Source organism: Capricornis sumatraensis, chromosome 9 (genome assembly GCF_032405125.1).
Source record: "Capricornis sumatraensis isolate serow.1 chromosome 9, serow.2, whole genome shotgun sequence".
NCBI classification, from domain to species: domain Eukaryota; kingdom Metazoa; phylum Chordata; class Mammalia; order Artiodactyla; family Bovidae; genus Capricornis; species Capricornis sumatraensis.
The window spans coordinates 26,936,946-26,961,330 of record NC_091077.1 but is presented as its reverse complement, the minus strand read 5'-3'; the positions used below and the strand labels follow the sequence as shown (position 1 = coordinate 26,961,330).

At 40.9% G+C, this 24,385-nt stretch overlaps 1 protein-coding gene across 1 annotated transcript in view; it reads right to left on the bottom strand.

Annotated features, from left to right (window-relative positions):
- The window catches only part of MARCHF3 (membrane associated ring-CH-type finger 3), a 154,326-nt gene that overhangs the window by 52,892 nt on the left and 77,049 nt on the right, over window positions 1–24,385 (bottom strand). The gene's annotated exons all lie outside the window — the stretch shown is intronic.

The following is a 24,385-nucleotide window of genomic DNA, read 5'->3' as shown; positions in this document are numbered from 1 at the left end:
TCTCATGAATAGAATCTGGACTGGCGATCTGTTTCACATATGATAATATACATGTTTCAGTGCTATTCTCCCAAATCATCCCACCCTCGCCTTCTCCCACAGAGTCCAACAGTCTGTTCTTTACATCTGTGTCTCTTTTGCTGTCTTGCATACAGGGTAATTGTTACCATTGTTCTAAATTCCAGATATATGTGTTAGTATACTGTATTGGTGTTTTTCTTTCTGGCTTACTTCACTCTGTATAATCAGCTCCAGTTTCATCCACCTCATTAGAACTGATTCAAATGCATTCTTTTTAATGCCTGAGTAATATTCCATTGTGTATATGTACCACAGCTTTCTTATCCATTTGTCTGCCGATGGACATCTAGGTTGCTTCCATGTCCTGGCTATTATAAACAGTGCTATGATGAACACTGGGGTACACGTGTCTCTTTCAATTCTGGTTTCCTGGGTGTGTATGCCCAGCAGTGGGATTGTTTGGTCATATGGCAGTTCTATTTCCAGTTTTTTAAGGAATCTCCACACTGTTCACCATAGTGAATAGCCACATTCTTAATTTTTCTTGTAGTATCATTTAACTTGTTCTTCTATCTCCTGTATTTTCTAGAAACTTCCTGTCAACTCTTCTGCAGCAATAACTCATTGGTGGCACTGTGTACTTATGTACTGCATCATTGCAGAAGGCTCCTAATATAATAATGATCCATTTTTAGTGGTTTCAGGTAATGGCAGTCTGATTCCTTCACTGTGGAGTTCTTCATGATGGTTCTAATGGTCCAATGGCTGCATCCATTGATGACAAGTGCTTGAATCAATGATTTCATTTGGGGTCTACAAAATTATGCTTTTTCAATTATAACTTCTCTTCTACATTTAGTGGCTAGAATTCTCATATGAAGAAGAACTTCCCTTCATCAACCCTTTCAATCTGGTTATTCTGAAAAACAATTTGCACAGAAAAGGCATAATCACTTCTTCATTCCTTCGTTTGACTGCCAATTTTCAGAGTGAGGGACTGGTGCTTTATGTATATCCTATTACTAAGTTGTTTTTGTTGTTGTCTGCTGCTGCTGCTAAGTCACTTCAGTCGTGTCCGACTCTGTGCGACCCCATAGACGGCAGCTCACCAGGCTCCCCCGTCCCTGGGATTCTCCAGGCAAGAACACTGGAGTGGGTTGCCATTTCCTTCTCCAATACATGAAAGTGAAAAGTGGAAGTGAAGTTGCTCAGTCAAGTCTGACTCTTAGTGACCCCAAGGACTGCAGGCCACCAGGCTCTTCCATCCATGGGATTTTCCAGGCAAGAGTACTGGAGTGGGGTGCCATTGCCTTCTCCATGTTGTTGTCTATAAGTTGGTAAAGAATCCACCTGCAATGCGGGAGACCTGGGTTTGATCCCTGGGTTGGGAAGATCCCCTGGAGAAGGAAAAGGCTACCCACCCCAGTATTCTGGCCTAGAGAATTCCATGGACTGTATAGTCCATGGGGTCACAAAGAGTTGGACACGACTGAGCAACTTTCACTTTTCACTTTCATATTATTTTTACAGGTTCATCTGCCTTTACTGAAGTTAAAAAAAAAAAAAAAAGAACCACCACCCTATAACTAACCCTTCTGCTTGAGTACAGAGACCTGGATTTGTAATTTACAAGGACACAAATTAAGTCTGAGCACAAATCCCTGTCATCTTGTAGCTGTCTTCTGACGGGAAGGCCAGGCACTGTTTTCCTCATCTGCTTTGGTATATGACTCTCCTCTTTAGGTCTGATAAAGTCTTCCCCAAGGCCGGCCGAACACTCCTTGCAGACAGTGACTGTCTGCATTTACTGATCCCTTGGGAAAACGAGAACAATCATTAAAATCTCCCCTCTTCTGCTAATTGTGGCTCAGATGACTTAGTGTCAAATTGCCCTTGTGGATTTCCACCATCGTAGTATTTACTAAACACATCAGAAGGTGCCTCTAGTCTGGAAGCCATCAGCAGAACTACACCACTTCAGACTGAATAGCTGAGGCTATCAAGTCAAAATCACATTATTGGGCTTTGTCTATGATCCGTCAGGAAGCCATACCCGTCCCATAAAGCCTTCAGGTGCCATCTGGCATGGCCACACCCAGCTCTAGGCTGCAAAGGTGGTGCTTTAACATGCTGGGCAAGCTTCCACTGGGGAACAAACTGCATGTGGGTGAATTCTGCACATGTATTAGCAACAGCTCCTTCCCGTTTTCTCACTAATAAGGGCAAAAACACTTAGGCCCTTCATAGGTCTTCCTTAATGACGGCTGACAAGTCTCTGAGACTGACAGGAATCCAGGAACTTTCTTTTCTGCTCTCTAGGAGCAGAGATATTTTCTGCCCATTATCGCCTTGTTTTACTGACAGGCATCTGTCAGTTAGACGTTAAAACAGAGTAATAATGGGAAGATAATGGCTTTGTCCACACACTTCAAGAAGGAAGCACTCATGAAAAATGTGTATTTTGGGAAACCTAGAAACTCATGTGCCCATCTGCATTTCTGTTAAGTTGGAAATTGAGTGGAGGATAACAAAGCAGTGAGAAGAGGAATAGCAGAGAGAGGGGATCAGAAGAAATTCCTAAATGGCCCTGCAGACACCAGCAGGGACTCTGCCCAGGAGAGGGACTGGTCAGGAAATGCATCCCAAAGAGGATGAGCAGGATGAAAGCAGGTTTTTGGGGTTTTTTTTTCTGGCCTCACTGGAACTCTCTGAGAGCTGCTGAACCAGGGAACGGGCAGTAAACATCTTCCGTGGCTCTGTAAATGGAGGATGTTCACACATTCTGAAATAGCATAAATACTGCCTTTTGAAATGGAGGTGAAAAGGGAACAGCACACTTTAAATAAACTAATAAAAGCAATTCAATTCCTACTGAGAATCTTTCCAGTAAATAGTTCTCTGTCAGAAAGTAATACCATTACTCAGTTATTTGAATCTCCAACCATATGTTCAGGTCCTGACTTCTTGGCTAATGCAAATAAAAGCATATCCTACACACACGTATCCTACACACACGGCCTGTGTAATACCGTCTTTTTTTCAATCCACTGAAACTTTAATTTATTCAATTAATGATTGTAATAGAATGCCATGTTCATGCTAACAGTTCACTGTAAAATCCTACCATCCTGGATTGAGCCATGGACCTAGAGCCTACGCAAGTATAATTCCTTCCGTAAAGTTCTAAGATGGGCACGGTGAGGAGGAAAACGGGCCACTGTGTCCAGTGGCGGCAGTCAACTTGACTAGGAGAGAAGCCAGAAATCACTAGCCTCACCAGGGAAGTAGTGTTACAATTTTCTTTTTTAAAAGCAAAGTCAAGGAAGGTTATTTTCTGCAATGATTCAACATGGACACCTTTGGTTTGAATCCCAGGGTTTCCAATCTATCAGTTCTGTCTTCCCAAATAGTGGAAGTAAAATTGTGCCCATCTTATATTTGAGGATTCAGTGCAATGATATATGTAAAGTGCCTAACACAGAGCTTGGCACAGAGCAAACACTGCTACCTGCAATACTGTGCTAGGGCCACAGCAACTTCAACTGTCTCTAGGGTAATCTATGTTATTCGATATTTCTGCTCAAGCCAACATTTATCAGCATGTGTGTGTTTAGCCGCCCAGTCATGTCTGACTCTGCAATGCTATGGACTGTAGCCCACCAGGCCACTCTGTTCATGGGATTTCCCAGACAAGAATTCTGGAGTGGGTTGCCATTTCCTTCTCCAATTTATCACAATACTGATACTAATATGGGAAGCAGTGCAGTACTGAGAGGCAAAATGGAGAAGCAGAAAAAAACATGAGCTTAGGAATCAAGCACCTGGCTTTAAATACTGGCTCCTGCCACCAGTTACCAGGGTTCAACCTTGGATACGATGCTTCTCTTCAGGTCGAGTTGCCCATCTTTGAAAAGGCAGAGGGTGGCTGACTTTCCTACAGAGTCACTGTGCGGTCAGCCCACAGGGTATGTACAGTGCCTTACCCAATGAAAGCCCACTCAGTAGTATCTCCCAGAATTATTAGAATAATATATAAGGCTCTGGAGAGGGACAGAGGTGGGCCTGATGAATCCTGCACTTGATGCTGTGATACTGGAATGGACGTGCCAGAACTTGCCAGGGGAACTTCAGGGTGGGGCTGAACACACATTCCAGGCACATCAGAGGTCTAAAGAAATTGTTACTGGAAAGTGAAGTGTGCAGAGCCTATTATCTGAAAACACTGCATCAATATAACACAGAATATAAAACTGTCTCCCTTCACATGGCGGGCACGTATGAGGCTTTGGGGAGCCAGGTGGGCCACTATAACTCTTGGAACTTTCCCTTTATCCTCCCTGGCTTTACTAAAAAGCCAGGTACCATTTTGGCCCTAAAGTGATATAGCCACTCTGAAGTATTCAGCATGGATACAGAGAAATGAATGGTCCCATTCTTTTCTGAGGAAGATGTGTCTGTGCACTTTCCTAACAAAAGGGAGAATCAAATTGAGTTTGTAATTCCACTTCCATCTGTTGATGTCAACATTCCCAGAACTGGGCACAGTCTTTATCTTGTTTACACAGTATTCAGCACAAGGCCCGCTCAGATGTTTACTAGGTACATCAGGAAGAAAGAGATGTTCTTTTAATGAAACAGGGATATGTGGATGGAGAAATTTACAACTTTTTGGATTTTTAGGTCATAAGGACTTGCACACTTGAAAGAAGTTAGAATATACTGCCTCATGGTTTTTATTAAGTTCTACTTTCCAGGTGACATAAAATATGTGTGTCTGCTAGGGGAGAAATTGCAACAAAAGCTAATCCATGATAACAGTGTGTACAGATGCAAAATGAGGCATGTTGATTTCTCCAGCTTGGTCTGTTCATAAATTGGACTCATTCCTTAGATTTACAAACGATGATCACTATGGTAAATTCAATAACAAAATTTTCTGCTCTAAACATGGCATTCTCTTCAGTAACTTTTTAGAGCCCTTAAGTGGTTTTGATGTACATGAAGGTAAAAGCTGGGGGAATTAAAAACTACACAAATAATGAAGATGAGTTCCTAGGTGAATTACCCATTACTGTGGAGGCTTTTGGATATTTTCATTATAAAGAGTAAAAAGGCCATTTAAAGATACTTGTATATCTACAAATGATTGTAAAGTCATTCTGTTTATTTCTTTCCAACTCCCATAAGCCTCTTTTATTAGTTCCAAGGAATAAAGCTCCAATCTGCTTCAGTAAACTGCATTATTTTTTAAACTACAAAACATACGTGGTTTCTTTACATGAGCAATCTTCTTTAATAGCAATGCGGTCATTGGGAAGACTGAATTAAAAGGTATGTTTTATAGATCTTCCCGCTGCCTTCTAACCTCTGTCTCTACTTTCCTTTTTAAAAAAATGTTATTAAAACCCACTTCTTTTTTCACAAGTATCTGGCATATAATATTTGCTGACTCATTCAATGAATAAGTGAATTCACTATCTTGATATCAAATTCTGGATCCAGATACCTCTTATTTCTAAATCAAGGCTGATACCTCTTATTTAGAAATACAATACCCTCTATCTCATTTAACCTCCGAGCAGTCTAGCATTCCCCTCTATTGACAGTTACCTATATTTTAATTCTTTTTCTTGAATTTTGGATAATCCTTATCTTCATAACCAAAATTGAAATCTCCAGGCTGTTTAGAAAGTAAACTGCAGACCATGACTTTGAACTCTTAACCTGGAAATGACTTGCAAGCATCTCTAAAACGAGTTTCTAATCCCCTTCCCCACTTGCCCCAGGCATGTAGTATGAAGTCGGCATGGAGGATACTGTTGTGAAATAAGTATCCTTAAAGAATGAATGTAGTGAAGAAAGGACTGAATGAGTAAATAAAGGTCCATAATACTTAGAGGTAAAGCAATCTCTATTTCCCCATCAATTCAGGACGCTTTGAAAGTGCAGAAAAGGGGGATCTCAGGTCAACGATCCCATCCTGTCTATGTAGGCTTGATTTGCTGTGTGAGGCAGACGCATGGTGCAAGCTGCATGTTTTTGGCATCCTGATTTGGAACTCGAGGGTACATTTTCCCAGTGGGGATAAAATGGCTAGTTAGAGTTGAATGGTACCCTTACTTCTGCATTCAGAAACACTATTACATGATTGGGCTCTTAAGAGCTGGTGTTGGAAACCATTACGTCATCAAGTTAAGGGAGGCCTGCCCATTCTGTTTCTGAATGATGTGAAGTAGCAAAATCACCAGAAAACGCTACTGTCCTATAGAAAAAAAAAGTGTTGCTATTTTATAAGTCCCCTGAGGTGTGATGGTTAATTTTATGTGTCAACTTTACTGGGCTACAGGATGTCCAGACATTTGGTCAAATATTATTCTAGGTATTTCTCTGAAGGTATTTTGGGATGAGTTTAACATTTACATCGATAGATAAGCAGATTGTCTTTTCTAATCTGGGTGGGTCTCATCCACTAGTAGAAGATCTGGATAAAACTAAGGGTTTACTTTCCCATAAATAAGAGGGAATTCCACCTGCCTACCTCTTTTTGAGCTGGATATCGGTTTTTTCCCTGCCTTCAGCCTTGAAATAAAACACTGGCTCTCCTTAGGTTTCAAACCTGCCAGCCTTTGGAAGCAAACTTATACCATCAACTCTCCTGGGTGTCTAGCTTGCCAACTCACCCTGTAGATCTTGATATTTGTCAGCGTCTATAATTATGTCAGACAGTTCCTTAAAATAAATCTCTAGCTCCCTCCTATCCTATTGGTTTTATTTCTCTGGAGATACTGACTAATATAGCAGGAAGCACCAAGGAACTGATAACCTAAAAATACACCTATGTGGGTAGGTATGTGTGTATACATATAAATATCAGTCAGTTCAGTCGCTCAGTTGTGTCTGACTCTTTGTGACCCCAAGGACTGCAGCACACCAGGCTTCCGTGTCCTTCACCAACTCCCAGAGCTTACTCAAACTCATGTTCATTGGCTGGGTGATGCCATCCAACCATCTCATCCTCTATCATCCCCTTCTCCTTCTGCCTTCAATCTTTCCCAGCATCAGGGTCTTTTTCAATGAGTCAATTTTTTGCATCAGGTGGCCTAAGTATTGGAGTTTCAGCTTCAACATCAGTCCGTCCAATGAATATTCAGGACTTACTTCCTTTAGGATTGACAGATTTGATCTCGTAGTCCGAGGGACTCTCAAGAGTCTTCTCCAACACCACCGTTCAAAAGCATCAATTCTTCAGCGCTCAGCCTTCTTTATGGTCCAACTCTCACATCCATACATGACTACTGGAAAAACCATAGCTTTGACTATATAGACCTTTATGGCTTTAAAATCCATGGAGCAAAATCTAAGCAAATTTCCGTCCATCTTGTTGATGCTAAGGCTATTGTAAAAAAGTAACCCATGATCCCAGTCACACATTGAGAGAGTGGATAACAGGGATATGATAGGCAGAGAAGACACAAGTTCTTCTCAGCATGTGATGAGCCCTCACACACGCTGAAAAGCAATTTGGAAATGTGTTTCAATGGTCTTAAAATGCTTGTGGCTTTCCTTTTAGGAATCTATTTTTAAGACATAATGTTTGAACCTCTTCCTGGGGAATCTATTTTAGTGACATAATCAGAAATGCAAACAAGGACTTAGGCACAACCTGCAGTGCTCTTTTATACAGCGCAGGACTCCTTTTAGTAAGGCAAGACGACTGTCCCACAGCTGTGCTGTTGTGCTTAGTCGCTTCAGTCATGTCCAACTCTTTGCAACCCCGTGGACTGTGGCCCACCAGGCTCCTCTGTCCAGAGGATTCTCTAGGCAAGAATACTGGAGTGGGTTGCCATGCCCTCTTCCAGGGGATCTTCCCAACTCAGGGATCGAAACCAGGTCTCCCATATTGCAGGCAGATTCTTTACCATCTAAGCCACCAGGGAAGCCCAAGAATACTGGAGTGGGTAGCCTATCCCTTCTCCAGGGGAGTTTCCTGACTCAGTAACCCAACTGGGGTCTCCTGCATCTCAGGCAGATTCTTTACCAGCTGAGCTACCAGGGAAGCCCGTCCCACAGCTGGGGAAAGGTTAAACAAATAGAGCACATCCCAAGAGGAACTGTTGGTGGAACCATCAATATTACTGTCGTAATTGTGTAATGGCACTGAAAATACAATATAAGGCTATAGTGGGGTGGGGGGAGGGGAGTGGACTATACAAGTATTTGTACCTATGATTTCAACCACCAAAGACAGAAAGAAGGTATATCAAAATGTGAACAGTGATTTTTTCTGAGTAATAAATGATTCTTATTTTTAATGTTTATGCTTTTTGTATTTTTTAAAATAAAAAATACTTTTATTGTATTTAGAAAAAAAGGACGAGTGAATAACATTTTAGAACCCTCAAGAGGGGAAGCATATTAAACCACCTCCTGAGAAAGTAAACAATAAACATAAAAACCAAACCAGCCAAACCCAAACAAACCCCAAAACCCCCCAAAACCACATACCTTCATCATAAATAATCCAAAAAGCTGCCAGAAAGATTTCCTTTATTCCATAAGTGCAGACGTGACATTACAGATCTCCAGGGAAGAAAGTTAGATAACCCCTGTCCAGAGCAGCCTGCCCCAGGAAATAGCTAGTTTAGTGCGAAGGCTCCTGGGTCGGACCTCAGAGGCCCCAGGCTCTTTGTTGCTGCCTGGCTGGGATCACCAGCGTGTCGTTTACTCTCTCTCAGTTTCGGTTCTTTCATCAGGAATACATGAGAACTAAATCCATTTCTATGAGCTACCCTGGGGTTTGTCAGAATAAAATGAAGTAGTAAATTCACAAATACTCCCAAGTACAAAGCCCTGCGGTGTGACATCATCGCTGGTCCCCACCACGAGGTTTGTGACTGAATCTTCTGACGGCCCCTCCTACTCCCCTGGTGCCAGTCACAGATGTCAACAGTGGAGAGACAAAATGACCCAGACAGGATGTTCTCTCTCTCTCTACTTTCCCTCATACATAAATATAACGTGCCCTAAATGAACATTTGGTTGGCTTTTTTCTTTTTTAACCAGAAAACATGCCAATTTAGATTAAAACCCCATATACTTAATGTGAGTCATATCCTTGCTGGAGAAGACAAATGTATAAACAGAAGCTGTAATAACCAGCCAAGCTTTTCTAACACATCATTTATCATTCCTGTTTGGAACTGATATAATTGCCTGGCCATCAATTGTATATTTAAGCCACATGGCCGTATGAGAATTGGTGAGCATTTTCACCTGTTTCTTACATGAGGAAACCAAAGCAGAGGAATTTCATGATTTTCTCTGCACCCTCCAGTTAGTGGAAGAATCTGATAACTCCATCTCTGACTCCCTATGCCTTGTTACCCCTATTGTTATTTAACACAGATCAAATGGATATATGATGCAAGGTACCCAATGGCTCAGCCGTAAAGAATCCGCCTGCAATACAGGAGGCAGAAGAGATGCAGGTTTGATTCCTGGGTCAGAAAGATCCCCTGGCGAAGGGAATGGCAACCCACTCCAGTATTCTTGACTGGAAAATTCCATGAACAGAGGAGCCTGGTGGGGCTATAGTCCATGGGGTCACAAAGAATTGGACATGACTGAGCATGCCTGCATATTCCGCACCCTTAGTCATTCCGGCTCGGGTGAGAGTGGGTGAGAAGGAAGAGTAGGAAAAAGGAAATTAAAAAGGAAGTTTTGGGGAAAACTCTTTTCCCTAAAGTTAAAGTTAACAAAGTAGGTGATTTCTCCAGTTATGACAAGCATATTCCACAGAAGAATTCCTGAGTATCCTAATAACACTGAGTATGGTTGATGCTTCAAGGGAAAGTACATGCTCTTTTGATTAGGCTCAAATTTGGAAACTGGAAGAATTCTTGGTATTTTAAATGGTTGGGCAAGGCAGTGTGTAATGGTTGCAAGATTTCATGATTAAATCTTATGATAGACAGTTGTAGTGCCTATCACATTGATGTACACCTCAGGTTTTTTCAAAACACATTTTACTTAGAGGTGAGTAGAACATAATTCTCAGCTCTGTTGATCTGATTCTATATAACTTTTTTAAATGAGTAGGGCACAAAAGTAGAAAATAAATTAAAAAAACCTTGAAGTTGAATCATTTTCCTTAGTATTCCCAAAGGCTCACACTGTGGATGAAATTTCTCTTCTTATCTGTGAATCATCACACATTTTTATAAGCATCACAATTCATCTACTTCCCATCTTGTGCAATGATTTAATTTTCCCCATAGCACTTCAGAACTGTGGGCTACAAAGTTCTGTGAGCTGTCCTACTGAATTACAGAAAATTAGAATCTGGTTTGAGGGAAATAACATCACATGTGCATTAAAATGAAGAAAATGTAATATTTCCTCAGTTTCACAGAAGCCAAAATAAATAATTTTCCTCCTTTCTTACATACAACAAGAAAAGTCCACACTGATCTCCTTTGCTATTAAAATCAGGTATCTGGGGAGTGAAGTGAAGTGAAGTTGCTCAGTCGTGTCCGACTCTTTGCAACGCCATGAACTGTAGCCTACCAGGCTCTTTGGTCCATGGAATTTTCCAGGCAGGAATACTGGAGTGGGTTGCCATTTCCTTCTCCAGGGGATCTTCCCAACCCAGGGATCGAATCCTGGTCTCCCATATCGTAGGCAGACGCTTTACCATCTGAGCCACCAGAGTAGGGGCTGGAAATCAGACTATTCTTTCAATGACTGAAAGTGAATTCGGTGGATATGGTAATCACTAAAGTTGCAAATGGCTCTTTGTCTTAGAAAAGCTTATAAAGATTGCCAGAGGTTTCCCCCTTTTTGGATACTGTGTGATAATAGTGCATGTACAAATTCCTGTTAGCATCCAGCTCTTTTACAAACATAACCTTATGTTAGGGTTGATTTTAACAACTTAAACACTATTACTTATTCATTGACAACTCCATTCTCTTGCCTATACCTTCCTTGTATGAATAGGTTGGATCAACATCTCATCCATATAATCCTTCCCTTTGTGCCCTTTCCTGAGAGGAAAGCTTTCCTAGTGGTATAAACTGTTTGGCCAGGGCAGGCAAAAAAAGGTCTCAGCAGTGGTTGGGATGGGAGATCACTTCCTAATACTTCCCTGGCTGCCACCCATTTCTTCATTTCCCTCTTATTCCCAACCTCTTCCAATATCATCCGTGCTAGGCATTCAGCCTTCACTATGATTCCTTTCTGAACATGGTACAGTATTAGTAAAATAGAGAACTGTAATTGGAAGGACTGGAAGAAATTCCTGTTAGTGCTTTGAGAATAACTGTTGTAATTTTAAAATATAGTTATAATTTTAACAGCCAGAGATTCTTCTGGAGTAACAGTACCTAAGCTCCAAATTTGAGACTTTAAGTAAATCCAAAAGCAGCTGATTCTTGTTATTTGAGGTAGTTAGTTTTATAAATTGTTGAGAACACTAATTGGGGAATAGCAGACCTTTGCTCCTAGTGGAAATACAGGGTCAGTTTCCTGTGAGCCTTTGGTCACATTTTTATCAATGGATCAATACATAACCTTGTTTTATGTGTGTTTGTGTTTCAAGATATATTATTTAATATATATTGTTGATTCATTAACATTGAACTCAGTACCAACAATGCTATAACTCATGCCTGAATGAGATTTATCTAACTTATATTTTCTCCAAAAGGCACATCACAGCATTCTTGTGCTCAGGGACACATAGGCAGCATTTCAGCATTCTGCTTGGGCCAGTTTAAAAAGCAGAGGAGCAACAAGAACCACAGGAGTATGTTGTAAAGAAGATACAATATGAGAGCTGAAACAAGAAGGCAGAGCTGAGCATTGCCTGTTTGACCTTGACTTGGAATATATTAATATACAGAGGGTGATTCAAATTTTTTACCTCTCTGTGCATGCCTGCCTATTGCAGAGAAAATGCTACATTTACTGATTTTAGGGTTACAAGTAAATTTCAACAAGTAGGTGTAAATTCTCAAATATGGAATCCATCAATAATAAGAATCAAATGTAGAAATTCTGCCTCTCATCCAAAAGCAAATCGTGCTTTGTTTATCTCTTTTTCTCCTAAGCACTGATAGTCTCAATTAAAGTGATCTCTCATGCTGAACACCAAAAAATATCTTCATGCTAGGGGGCTGTTAAAATTGTAGTGCAACTGTATATTATTTATATGCTTGCTTGTTTTTGTTTTATTTTTTTAAGTAGATGAATGTTAGAAGATTTGATTTTGAAAAGCTAATGAACAGTACTGTGAGTGGTAGAAAGTATAAAGCTACCAGCTCACAAAATTTCCTCCAGTTCCCTGCTACAGTAAAAGATAGTGTTGAATCTGAGTTCTGATTTGAAGATACAGCAGTCAACTTTTGTAATTCAAGTAAAACTACCAGTACTGCATTATAACTTGTTCTGGTTCAGAAATGGTAGCCTCAGAATTTTGTAGAAGAATCATGACCAATTCCTAAATGTTCTAGAAAGGGAAAGATTCTGAACTGAACATATCAAAATGAGGCCTTTGTCTTCTTAAGCCTTTTGTCCTGAGCTGCATTACAGGAACTTTCTAACACTCCAGGCAAGATGAGAAGCTCAAACCTATGTTTTAAAAAGTTGTTATCTTCTCTAAACTGTGGAGAAAATTTTTGACATCATCTACTGTAATAGGTAGGAAAAACAAATACAAAAAAAAACCCCAACCAACCAACCAGCCAAAAAACAAACCAGGTGGGAAAATTCACACTTGTTAGAAACAGTTTTCAGAATTGTGCTTGGGTTTTCAGAACTTAAGCCAAAGCATGTTTATGTGTGGTAAGTGTCCCATGGTGTAGAATCTGAATAAGGCAGGACTGACTTGTGTCTCTGTCTAGGACAGCACTGAAATAAGGTTCTCACTGTTTGCATTTGGGCCCTGAACCCAGGAAAGCATTCGTTCGTTCGTTAGTTGGATCACTGGAGGAACCACAAGGAATTGTCTCAGGGTCCTTCTGTTGGTAGTTCAGCCAGCCGTCACCCTGACCACTCCACTGCTACTGCTTTACCCCAGATAGATCCCCAGGCACTCCACTCGTGGAAGAAGTTCAGGATGGAAAGGCGAGTTAAGTGCTGTGAGGTGTGAGCACACAATGAGGGTATCATAAAACAACAAACAGACCATCCCAGTTAGTCTTCTAAACAGCCGTGTGCAGTACCAGTTATTATTGCTAGTTTGTAGAATCCCGGGGCTGTCTGAAATTCAATGTTGCAGGCTTCCTGCCTCGTGCTTCTTAATGAAAATGAACTTCATAGGTATCTCTAAAAGCAAGCCTTCTTGAGCATTTTGAGCTATTTAATCGCATTTGGCTTAAAAAGAGACAGCATTACAGTAGTTTCCACCATTCCCCATGTTTAAGAAGCACTGAAAATCTTGAAAGCCTCAGTATGAACATCATAGTATTTGCTGATGAAACCTTACCTTTTTAAGGGATCTACTAGTTATCTTGGGCTTCCCAGGTGGTGCTAGTGGTAAAGAACCCACCGGCCAATGCAGGAGACAGACTCAGGTTCAATCCCTGGGTGGAGCAGATCCCCTGGAGGAGGGCATGGCAACCCACTCCAGTATCCTTGCTTGGAAAATGCCATGGACAGAGGAGCCTGGTGGGCTACAGTCCATAAGACATGACTGGAGCAACTTAGCCTGCATGTACTAGTTATCCCAGGCCAAGAGTCAGCAAAGGGAGAAAGTATAAATATTTTAAGCTTTGCAGACCATTCAAACTTGTCACAACTACTTGACCCTGCCATTGTAACATTAAAATAGTCATAGACAATACTAAATGAATAAGCATGGCTATGAAAAAACTTTAAAGAAAATGTTACTTATAGACACTGAGCTTTGAGTTTCATGTGATATTCACATATCATAAAATAGTAGTCTTTTAGTTTTGTTAAAAATCATTTAAGAGTGTAAACACATACTCTTGGTTCAAAAACTCAAACGCAGTCCCTGTCTGCTTAGGAGTTTAGTATCTAAAGTGATGACTGTGAGCACAGACAAACAAACAAAACAGAGAAGTATACACCAGACATAGTAAGAAAATAGGAGAGGGTCATTTGTATTAGATGGAGTTCAATGTTTCTGAATGTTTTACTCAAGATGGTGCTTTGCAAAGCGTGTCCTAAGCCTTGTAAAGCCACTCATGAATTGACATGGAGAAAGGAAATCATTAGAGCTTTCTACGAGACAAGTCCAAGTGGTCACTGGATTTCATTCTAACTCTGACTGTCTCAGATCAGTATTTTGACATGTTTTGAAACTTCCTCAGAAACACAGTAAAACATTCCTGAGCTCGAAGGCTGGGTGGCATTGCAGCCCTACGAACAGCACTGCCCTACTGGCAAGGCTTTCTTCTCCTATAAGTTACATCAATAGAAGGTGCTTAATCACCTCAGGGTCATCAAAAATAAAGCCTGATAAAGAGAAGGTAACAAAAGATACAAAAACAATACTGAGTGTTCACTCTGTGAGAAGCAGCGCTTTATTTATTTAGCATGAATTATCTCATATAACCCTCATCTCAATTCTTGGAGGGAGGCACTATTTCTTTAAAAAATTGTTAGTAGTGGGAAATGATGGCATAAAAATATTACAGATTCATGTGTCACATGTGCTGGCCCCAGTGTGCATACACACACACACACGCACACACACACATATGCACACATGCATACACACAGAGCATTCGTCATTCCCAGACAGTCTTTGCCCTTCCCTGCACCATTACCTGCCTCACTCCAGTCCACGCATGTGTCTGGCTATCTGCTTTCGTGCTGTGAGCAGGTATGTTCATGTGGGAGGTCACCTAAATAATAAAGGAATGTGGGGCTGGAACTCAGGACCTTTGTTCTAGTTCAGGTGTGAACTGTGTGACCCCCTACATAGATCACTTTACCTCCAAGAGACACAGTTTCTTCATCTCTTGAGTAACACCTAACCTAACATTTCTGTGAATATGATCAAATGACATGAAGCACGTGGAAGCATTCTATAAACTACAAAGAAGGGGTGATTGTTGCTGGTTATCTTCAGCACACACAGCCTTTATCCTTTCATCTCTCATTCTTTCTTTACTTGTTGGGACTATCTTAGTATTTCTCAGAATATCAGTCCCTTTTCCTGCCAGTCTTTTCCTCTTCTTTTCATCCACTGAGGAGATACACAAGGGTCAGCAAAACAAAGAGGATCTCTACCCTCCCCCCCCCGGGTCAGAGAAGACAAGACAGATGTCCAGTGTTGTACTGGAGCCGGCTTCTTTCCAACAGTTCCCACCAATTTCTTTCCAACTCCATATTCAGTGAAGCCATGCTGGTAGCTTGAAATTGGCAACGGTGGAGGTATTTACACTATGGAAACTGGCAAACGCTACAAATTTCTCCTTCCTTCCCCACTCCCCAGAAGCTGGTTGTTGACCTTTCACTAGCACACGACTAGATACAGAAGCAAAATAATAAAACAGCACAGGTGCTGGGGTGGAGAAAGTACAGAGTGACCTGGGAGCCTAAAGGAGGCACTTGTTACTGTTAACAGGGCAATGAGCAGGGCATCCAGAGAAGGTGTCCTGGAGGAAATGAGGTTTACGTAAATAATGAGACCTAAATAATGAGGGAGGCTAGGCAGGCAAAGGGGAGAGAATTCCAGAAGGAACAACTTGTATAAAGACCCAGCATGTTAGAGCAGCTGAAGAAAGGTCCTTACGGCTACAGTGCAAGGGAGGAGAGAAGAATGAAGCTGGAGAGGGTAAGAGGTTCAACTTGATCCCGAGGGCAACCAGTGGGCTTTGGGGCAGGGTCAAGGTTAGGAGTGTGGTGTTCGGTCACAGCCGTGCCATTTAAATTCTGGCTCCACCAGCTGGGGATCCTCAGGCAAGCATCTAAGCTCAGCTGAGCCTCATCTGTGAGTGATTATAGCGCTCAGACCTCCCGCAGTTGGAGCTCTGCAGGTCAGGTGCTCAGCACAAGGCCTGGCTCCTCGCAGTGCTGGGCAGGCATCCCAGCACAGACCAGCTCACAGAAGAGCAAACGCACACCTTCTCTATGATGGGCACTGTGTATGCAGCTCTTTCCACCCAAAACACTGCTCGTCTAGGACAGTGTTTCTCACAGTGTGGGTGGTGACCAACTAGTGAGTTGTGAAATGAATTTAGTGAGTCTTGGGCAGCACTTAAAAAAGAAAGAAAAAGAGAATTAAATGGAGCTAGGAAAAAATAAGCACTGGAGCCCACCGTACGTTGCAAGGTAAGTTTTATTTTTGAGTTTGCGTATACTGGGTTGCCATGTTAAAATTTATTCCTGAGGACTACAGCTAGAAAGTGAGAAAGTTTTCCACAGGAAACTTCCCGTGAGCTTTCTGGGTTAGTGTAGGCAGGATGAGAAAAAACAGGGCCAGCCCAGCTTTCTCCTACTTCAGGAGCTGGGATCGTCCGAGTTTAGGGGTTTATTCCCTTGAGTTTCCAAGGCTTTTTAACTTCCAATAAAAACTGATGCACTGTGGTCCTGGATGGGACCCTAGCTCTAGGCTGTCTGCTGTCTAGTAGCCCCTGAAAGTGACCACAAGCCAAAGGCCGGGGAGGGAGTGTTTCTTCTAAGCAGAAGTGGCTGTGTGAATGGGGGGAAAAGGGTACTGAGGGCCCTCCAGCTGCCCTGTGGTCACTAAACTCAGCCCTAAAGGAGGCAAACTCACTAACACCACCCAGTCAGGTTGCTGCCCAAAGGCTTGGTGCAGAAAGGAACTGAGAGGTGAAACAGACATTTGGTTTGGAAAGATAATTCTCTATGTGAATAGACTTTAGAATAATTTATTTTCATCCTATGTCAAAACATATGCAGTTTGCTCTTTGGAGCTGCAAGAACCGCTTGGCATTTCTTTTTGCTCTGCAATTTAAAAAAATGGAAAGTAATGGCAGATGCCTGGTCAGGGTTTGGGAGAAAAAACGAGTGCCGCGTCACACAATGATTTAGTTTCCTGAGTGTCCACAGGGCTCATTCCCCAGGCATGTGCAATCGGCATTAGATTAGCTGCCGGCGTTTATCGACAAAGGAATTAATCTTCACCAATGATGTTTTTTAAAGCCCATTCTTTTCAGTTGCCACAGCACATCAGGGCGTCTTCACTTTGCCTTTTCCTTCTTTCCCTTCTGACAAAAGTGGCTAAAAATAACCTCTTAAACCCTGATTCCACCGAGGAAGGTGAGGGAGCAAACGAACAGAAGAACATCTTTCCCTGCGTGCAAGCTGTCACGTGCCCAGTTCAGACAGTCACTGAAACCGTAGCTATTAGGAAACCACCTCTCGGGTGGGGGTGTGGGAGGGCACGAGCAATAGGACAGCAGACACCCTAAACGTGACAACCGTGTATGTGGTCACCGAAGACATTTTCAGCAGTGTCTGCAGGTACCTACTTCTTGGCTTAACTGCATTTTCCTGCAAGGTTTTTCGCTCACCAAAATCATCTTTTGGTGGAGGGAGAAAGCAATATATACATCTAATAGCAACAAAATAATGCCAGGCCAGGAACTGCCCACTTGCGTTCCCCAAACATCACCAAGAGCCCCTTGTAGCCCCATTCTCGGCGGCCGCCGCAAGGCATTGTGAGCTCTCTTCAGTGGGACTGCCCAGTTTCTCACCCAGGCTGTTAATACTTGAGCATCCACTCTGTGCACCAGACCAGGGCTTGTGCAGAAATACACAAAGACATAGAGAAAATGTTGCCCCTGATCATCCCCATGCTCCTTGGAAAAACAATACATGGAGTGAAAGAATGCATGAGACAGTTGAAAACAGTCCCTAATTGTGGTATTGGAGTTTCTCTGTTATGTGGTGTTTTGCATCATGACCTTGGAGCCAGGTCCAATGCGGGTTATTTCTCAAGTGCTCATGGATTTCCTCATGTGACACAGGCCAGCAGCCCGGAACTTGGTGACACTTATGGATGAAAGACTCCAGTGTGTAGAGGAGACACTGAGAAAACAGAGAAATAATAAAGGTGGATGGATCCTCCCTAAGTCATGATCTTCAGTATCTGCGCCTGGTGGAAGCAGGCTGAGGAAGCCGTTACAGTGAGGGCAGGCTTCTTGACTTGGCACCATCTGTCGTGCGTGTTTCACGTGTGTGCCTTTGTTGGTGTACAGCTGGAGAGGTGGGAGGCAGACATAACCGGGAATGTGGGCACGTAAAGGGCAGAAAGGCTTTTTCCCACCATGAAGGAAAATCTTACTTAGTAATCAACAAGGCTTATGATATCACCATAATGGAATTCTTTCTTTTGAAGTGAATTTTAGCTTTTCTAAAGGCAAATCCCAGTGGAGGAAATACCTTAAAAGACAAGGCTTAAGAGGCAAACACAGGTATTTGTGCGTGCATGCTAAATCGCTTCAGTTGTGTCCGATTCTTTGCAACCCCATGGACTGTAGCCCACCTGGAAAGGCCCATGAAACTTTCCAGGCAAGAATACCGGAGTGGGTTGCCATGCCCTCCTCCATGGGATCTTCCCAACCCAGGGAACAAACTCGCATTTCTTATGTCTCCTGCATTGGCAGGCAGTTTCTTTACCTCTACCGCCACTTGGGAAGCTCAAATACAGGTATAAATACACACAAATCCATGTTGCAACTCCTTCATGTACGTATGTTAAAACAAGGCACTCACCAGCTAGTAAATGATACAGTGTCTCAAATTAATCCTCCCTAAAGAATTTAATTTTTCTGTTAAACTGAACTATATATTTTAAGAGAGTGAATTTGATTATATATGAATTATATCTCGATTTTATAAGAGCTTTCTCCCCAGCTATCTGCCTGGCTTACTCTTTTACCTCCCTCAAGGCTTTTCTCCAGTGTCGTTTGCTCAATGAAAACTTCAGTCACCTTACCACCCTCCTAGCTCTCCTGATCCCTCTTATCCTGCTATATCTTTTAATCCGTATATTGGATTAAGAGCAATAGTATGTTTCAGCTTCCAACTTACTCTGTTATTGTCATTTCCCCACAGTGAAATGTAAACTCCATAAATTCATAAATTTGGGGATTTTTGTGTGCTTGTTCACTTGTGTAGTACAAGTGTCTAGAATAGTGTCTCATTCATCAATAAACATCGAGTGAATGAATAAATTAATACTAAGCAGATTTGCAGAAGACCATGGAATCATATGGAATAATATCCAATTATTAAGTGAAAAAAGATTATTAAACAATATATATTTTGTGTGTGTATATCTGTACATACATATACACACACTATATCGATATACATATACAGATATATATAGTATGGGGATCTATCCATCTATCTACCTATATAGTATAGAAGGGGCTTCCCCAGTGGCTCAGCAGTAAAGAATCCACCTGCAATGGAGGAGACTCAGGAGAAGAAGTTCTGATTCCTGGGTTGGGAAGATCCCCTGGAGGAGGAAATCGCAACCCACTCCAGTATTCTTGCCTGAAGAATCCCATGGACGGAGGAGCCTGGCGGGCTGCAGTCCATGAGGTCACAACAGAGTCAGCTACGACTGAGCACAGCACACACATACAGAAAGAGATTCAGGACCCCCAAATCGGTAAGAAATAGAAAATGCATCACACTCAAAAAATACATCGGGAAGATGAAATATATAAAAGTACATAAAAATCCCAGGGTGTTGAGATTATAATTATTAATTCACCTCTTAAAAATGTATTCTTATTTTCTAAACTCAGAGGACTTGGGCACATTTGGGACATATGTTCCATTTCCTACTGTCTATGTGATTCTGAGCAAGTTATTGAACCCTCACTGACTCAGGTTCCTTATCTGATGCTTGCGGGCTTAGTCACTCAGTCGAGTCTGGCTCCCTGTGACCCTTGGGACCGTAGCCTGCCAGGGAGTGAGTTGCCGTTTCCTTCTCTAAGGGATCTTCCTATTCCAGGGATCAAACCCTGGGTTGATGTCTCCTGCACTGTAAGGCTCATTCTTTACCTGCTGGGCCATTGAGGAAGCCCTTTCCATATCTATAATTGGGAATAATAATGGTACTAACCTCATTAGAATCTTCTGAAGATTAAATAATACCCATAAAGCACTCGGCACAGTGTTTGGCATATAATAGGCATTCAGTAAAATGTTAGCTATTATGTTTAATGGAATTCAAAATGTTGTACTACTTGTGGAAGTTTCTTCACAATAATATTTTGAGTCATACTTTGACTTCCTCTGAATGAACAATGAACTTGAGTATAGAGTTTCACCTTTGTTATTATTGTATACTATATCTCTAGTCCATCCGTTTCTCTGCTGACTGGGTTCCTGGGGCTCACTCTTTTCCCTGATAGTTTTGGGTAACATTCGATGCATGTGGATAAGAACAGTGGATTAGATGTACCACTAACAGCATTGTCTGTAAAGCAGTGACCTGAGATGTTTCCATTAGAGTTCTTTGGACATTTTGGTACATTGTTCAGTGTTTGCTCCAGGGTTTTTGCGTTTTGGCCAAACTGTAATCTAGGCTTTTTTACTCTATAAGAAGACTGCCGAAATTCTAACACCAAGAAAACGTTGACAGCAAGCTCTTGCCCTTTCCTCCGGCTCGACTCTTTTTATGGAGTGGTGTTGGAGGAATCAGCGAGGCAGAGAGGCCTTACAATTTTTTATCTCCTTTTAAAAATTTATGATAAAAGTAATGAGCTTTCATGGTTATACAAATTCACTCACTAAAGGAGGATATTGATAACACCTCCAGATTATCTTGGTATATAATCTGCTAGGATTACTGGTTTCAGTTATTCTTGCAGTACTTATACTTCCTCCTCTCTTGATTTACCAAATTTTAGTAGCTGCAATTAGCTTTCTGTTTCTAAGAAATTAGAAATTTAGCTTACTACCTTTTCCTTCCCTTCCTCCTTTCCCCTAATTTTGCTTTATTTTTTACTTCTAAAGTTCTTTGCTAGCTTTAGAACTTTAAATACCATGCCTAAACATTTATTTCTTACTCCATCAATTTAAACCAGTATCTCTTAATCGTGTACCTCGAGGAAACTGGCACCATTGCACTTCTCTTCTTCCGTCACCTACATTCTCTCAGCCATAGCATACATTTTGCATTTTAGGATTTATAATTTAAATTGTTGGTGGTCTTAATTGGCTTCCACAAATTCTCTACAAATAAACTGTAGAAAACAAAAACTAAGAAAAAGCATTTCAGTATTATAGTTCTATAGATATCACTCACTTTAGCTCCTGAGACAAGGCAATACTGGGTTGCTTAATCCATATTGCTTGAAAGAGAATCCTCCAAGCCTCAAGGTCAAAACTTAAAAAAATCGTATTCTACCGGGCTCAAAATCAAATCACGTTTTCATTTGTTTCATAGTTGGACTATATTTCTTGTGAAGCTTTTTGTTTTTCCTGAGCCGCTTCTATTTCTGTTTTATTTCTATTCTATTGACAGTAGCAGCTTATTTTTTGCCTTAATACTAATTTCATATGGCTGCTTAATCAAATCAGTACAGAAAATTCACATTCTTCTTGAAGATTTCCTGTTGCTTTCTGACTTTTATGCTGTAATTCAGACATAGTGTTATCTAAACATGCCACAACTTTGGGTTTCTTTTCATTGTACTTTTTCAGAGTGAGGTCACTATTTTTTCAAATGATGTGCTTTTTTCTCTCCTTCAAGTTCCCTGCTTCCTCTCCTAGAAAACGTTCTCAAACAAGTATATCCCTGGAGAGCTTTATTCCTGAATCTTCCAAAAGAATCTTTATTTTGCCTTTCCATTGACTAATAGCTTAATGATATAGTCAATATCATTGAACTATACCTAGGTTCAATATCATTTTTCCTCAGAACTGTGAATTCATTCTTCTAAAGTGTTGCTGATTGGAAATAAAATGCCAATTTTAATTATCTGATTCTCATTTCTTTGTAAGTAACTTCTCTTCCTCCTCTGAATGCTATTAGCATATTCTCTTTATCTTTTGCGTTTCCAGTTTCACAAGGATTTACGATTTAAATCTGAAGGCCCTTGCTTCTTCTCAGCTCTAGGAACTGTTTTATTATCTCTTTAAATACCTGTTACCTCCTCAGTTTTGTCTTTGTTTTCTCTTTCTCTTTCTCTCATTAATCAGATGTTAGACTTCTAGGACTGAGTGTCCGTGCCCATTATATTTTCTCTTGTATATTCTATCTCCTTGTCTTTTTGGTCTAAAGCCTAGGAGATTTACTTGATTTTATTTTAAACTCAGTAAATGAATTGATTTCATCTACTGTATTTTGAATATCCACTGTTTCATATTCCTTACTCCCATTTATATAGTTATCTCTTCTTGTTTTATGAATTAAAAGTATTCTCTATTTAAAGAGTTTTGTAAGCAGAAAAAATAAACATGTATTTCCAAGTCAGATTTTTTAAAAAGTTTACTTTGTCATTTGTGCTTCAGATGAATTTTTATTAGAAGAAATAAGACCACAGAGGTAAGCTGAAGTCTCCTCTGTTTCCCAACCCCTACTCTCAAATTTCTTCTTCTGCTTTTCTCTTTGCTATCATCCTTCCCTTCTCTTCCAGTGGCAACCACCATTAACATTTTTTGTTTTTTTCTAGACTGTGTTTTACTATATGTAGTTATCTATGTAATAGTGTTTCCTGTGTGTTAAATTTGTACAATATACAAGTTCAAAAATCATTTCATTCACCCAGCACTGTTTCTGGAATCTACTGATATTGGTACATATGGACCTAGTTTATTCATTTTTAATGCTGCAAGTGTCCTCCATAGTCATTCATTCAACAAATATTTATGCACATCAACAGTGCTCCTGGTATTGTTCTGATGGCTAGGGACATAGCAATGCAGAAAACAAAATATGAACATAGCATGATTTATCTTCACTTCATTAACAGACGTTAGATTTTGCTATGACAAATGAATGTCCTTATTACAGGGCTTCTATTGCAAGTGCTTCTCTAGGGAATAATTTTAGGGGCAAAACTGCTGCTTAATAGACCACATTTCCAACTTTAGCAGGTACTGTCCACTTGCTGTCCAAAAAGGTGTACCAGATTGCATGCCTAGCAAGCCGAGAAAATGCTCCATTCCATTCATCCTGTCCAACATTTGGACAGTCATACTTCATAATTTTTTGTCATTCTGATGGATGAGGAATGGTGCCTATTTTAGTAAGCATTTCTCCTAATTGTTAGTAAGGCTCAGCATCTCGTCTTATATTTATTTGTCCTTTAAACCTCCTTTGTTTACTTCCTGAAAGTATCTTTGCTACTCATTTTTGTAGTCAGTTGTTTGTCTTTTTAATACTGATTTGAAAGGATTCTCTGGGCTTCCCTGTTGGCGGAAATGATAAAGCATCTGCCTGCAATGCAGGAGACCCAAGTTTGATCTCTGGGTTGGGAAGATCCCCTGGAGAAGGGAATGGCTACCCACTCCAGTATTCTTACCTGGAGAATCCCAGGGACAGAGAATCCTGGCAGGCTATAGTTTATGGGGTCCCAAAGAGTTGGACGTGACTAAGCGACTAACATGTTCACCTTTTTAGGCTTCCCTGGTAGCTCAGATGGTAAAGAATCGGCCCACAATGCGGGAGACTTGGGTTCGATCCCTGGGTTGGGGAGATCCCCTGGAGAATGGAATGGCTACCCACTCCAGTATTGCCTGGAGAATCCCATGGACAGAGGAGCCTGGCAGGCTATATAGTCCACTGGGTCACAAACAGTCGGACATGACTGAGTGACTTTTACTCACTCACTCATCAAGGATTCTCTACCTATATAGTCTGGAAACCAATATACGTTCTGTTTTATGTGTTAACATTATATATTTCCAGTCCAGGGTTTATTATGTCTTAAGTTTATTTGTAGTGGCTCTTGCATAATACAGTTTTACTTCTTAATGTAATCTTTCCTTATGAACTGTCCTTTCTGTGTATTGACTGGGAAATAATCTATCCCCCATAGTCACCAAAATAGTCTTTTGTATTTCCTTCTAAAACATTTAAGGGTTTATTTTACACACTCAAGCCCTTAATCCATCTAAAATTATCCATCTGTATGGGGTGACGCCTCTGCTTTTCTTTCTTCATAATGAGACCTAAATAATTCATCAAATAATCCTTTTCCCACTTATTTTTAATGCTTTAATTTACCCTTATAGATTTGGGGAGTTGTTTCTGGGGTTTCTATGTTATTACAATGAATAGATCTGAGATTTTAGTCAGATTCCCTCTCCAAACAGATTCTCTCTTCTGGTCTCTAAATTTCCCATCTCTCTCCCAGTATCAGTGCTTCTCCTGTCTTCACTTAAACTGACAATATTT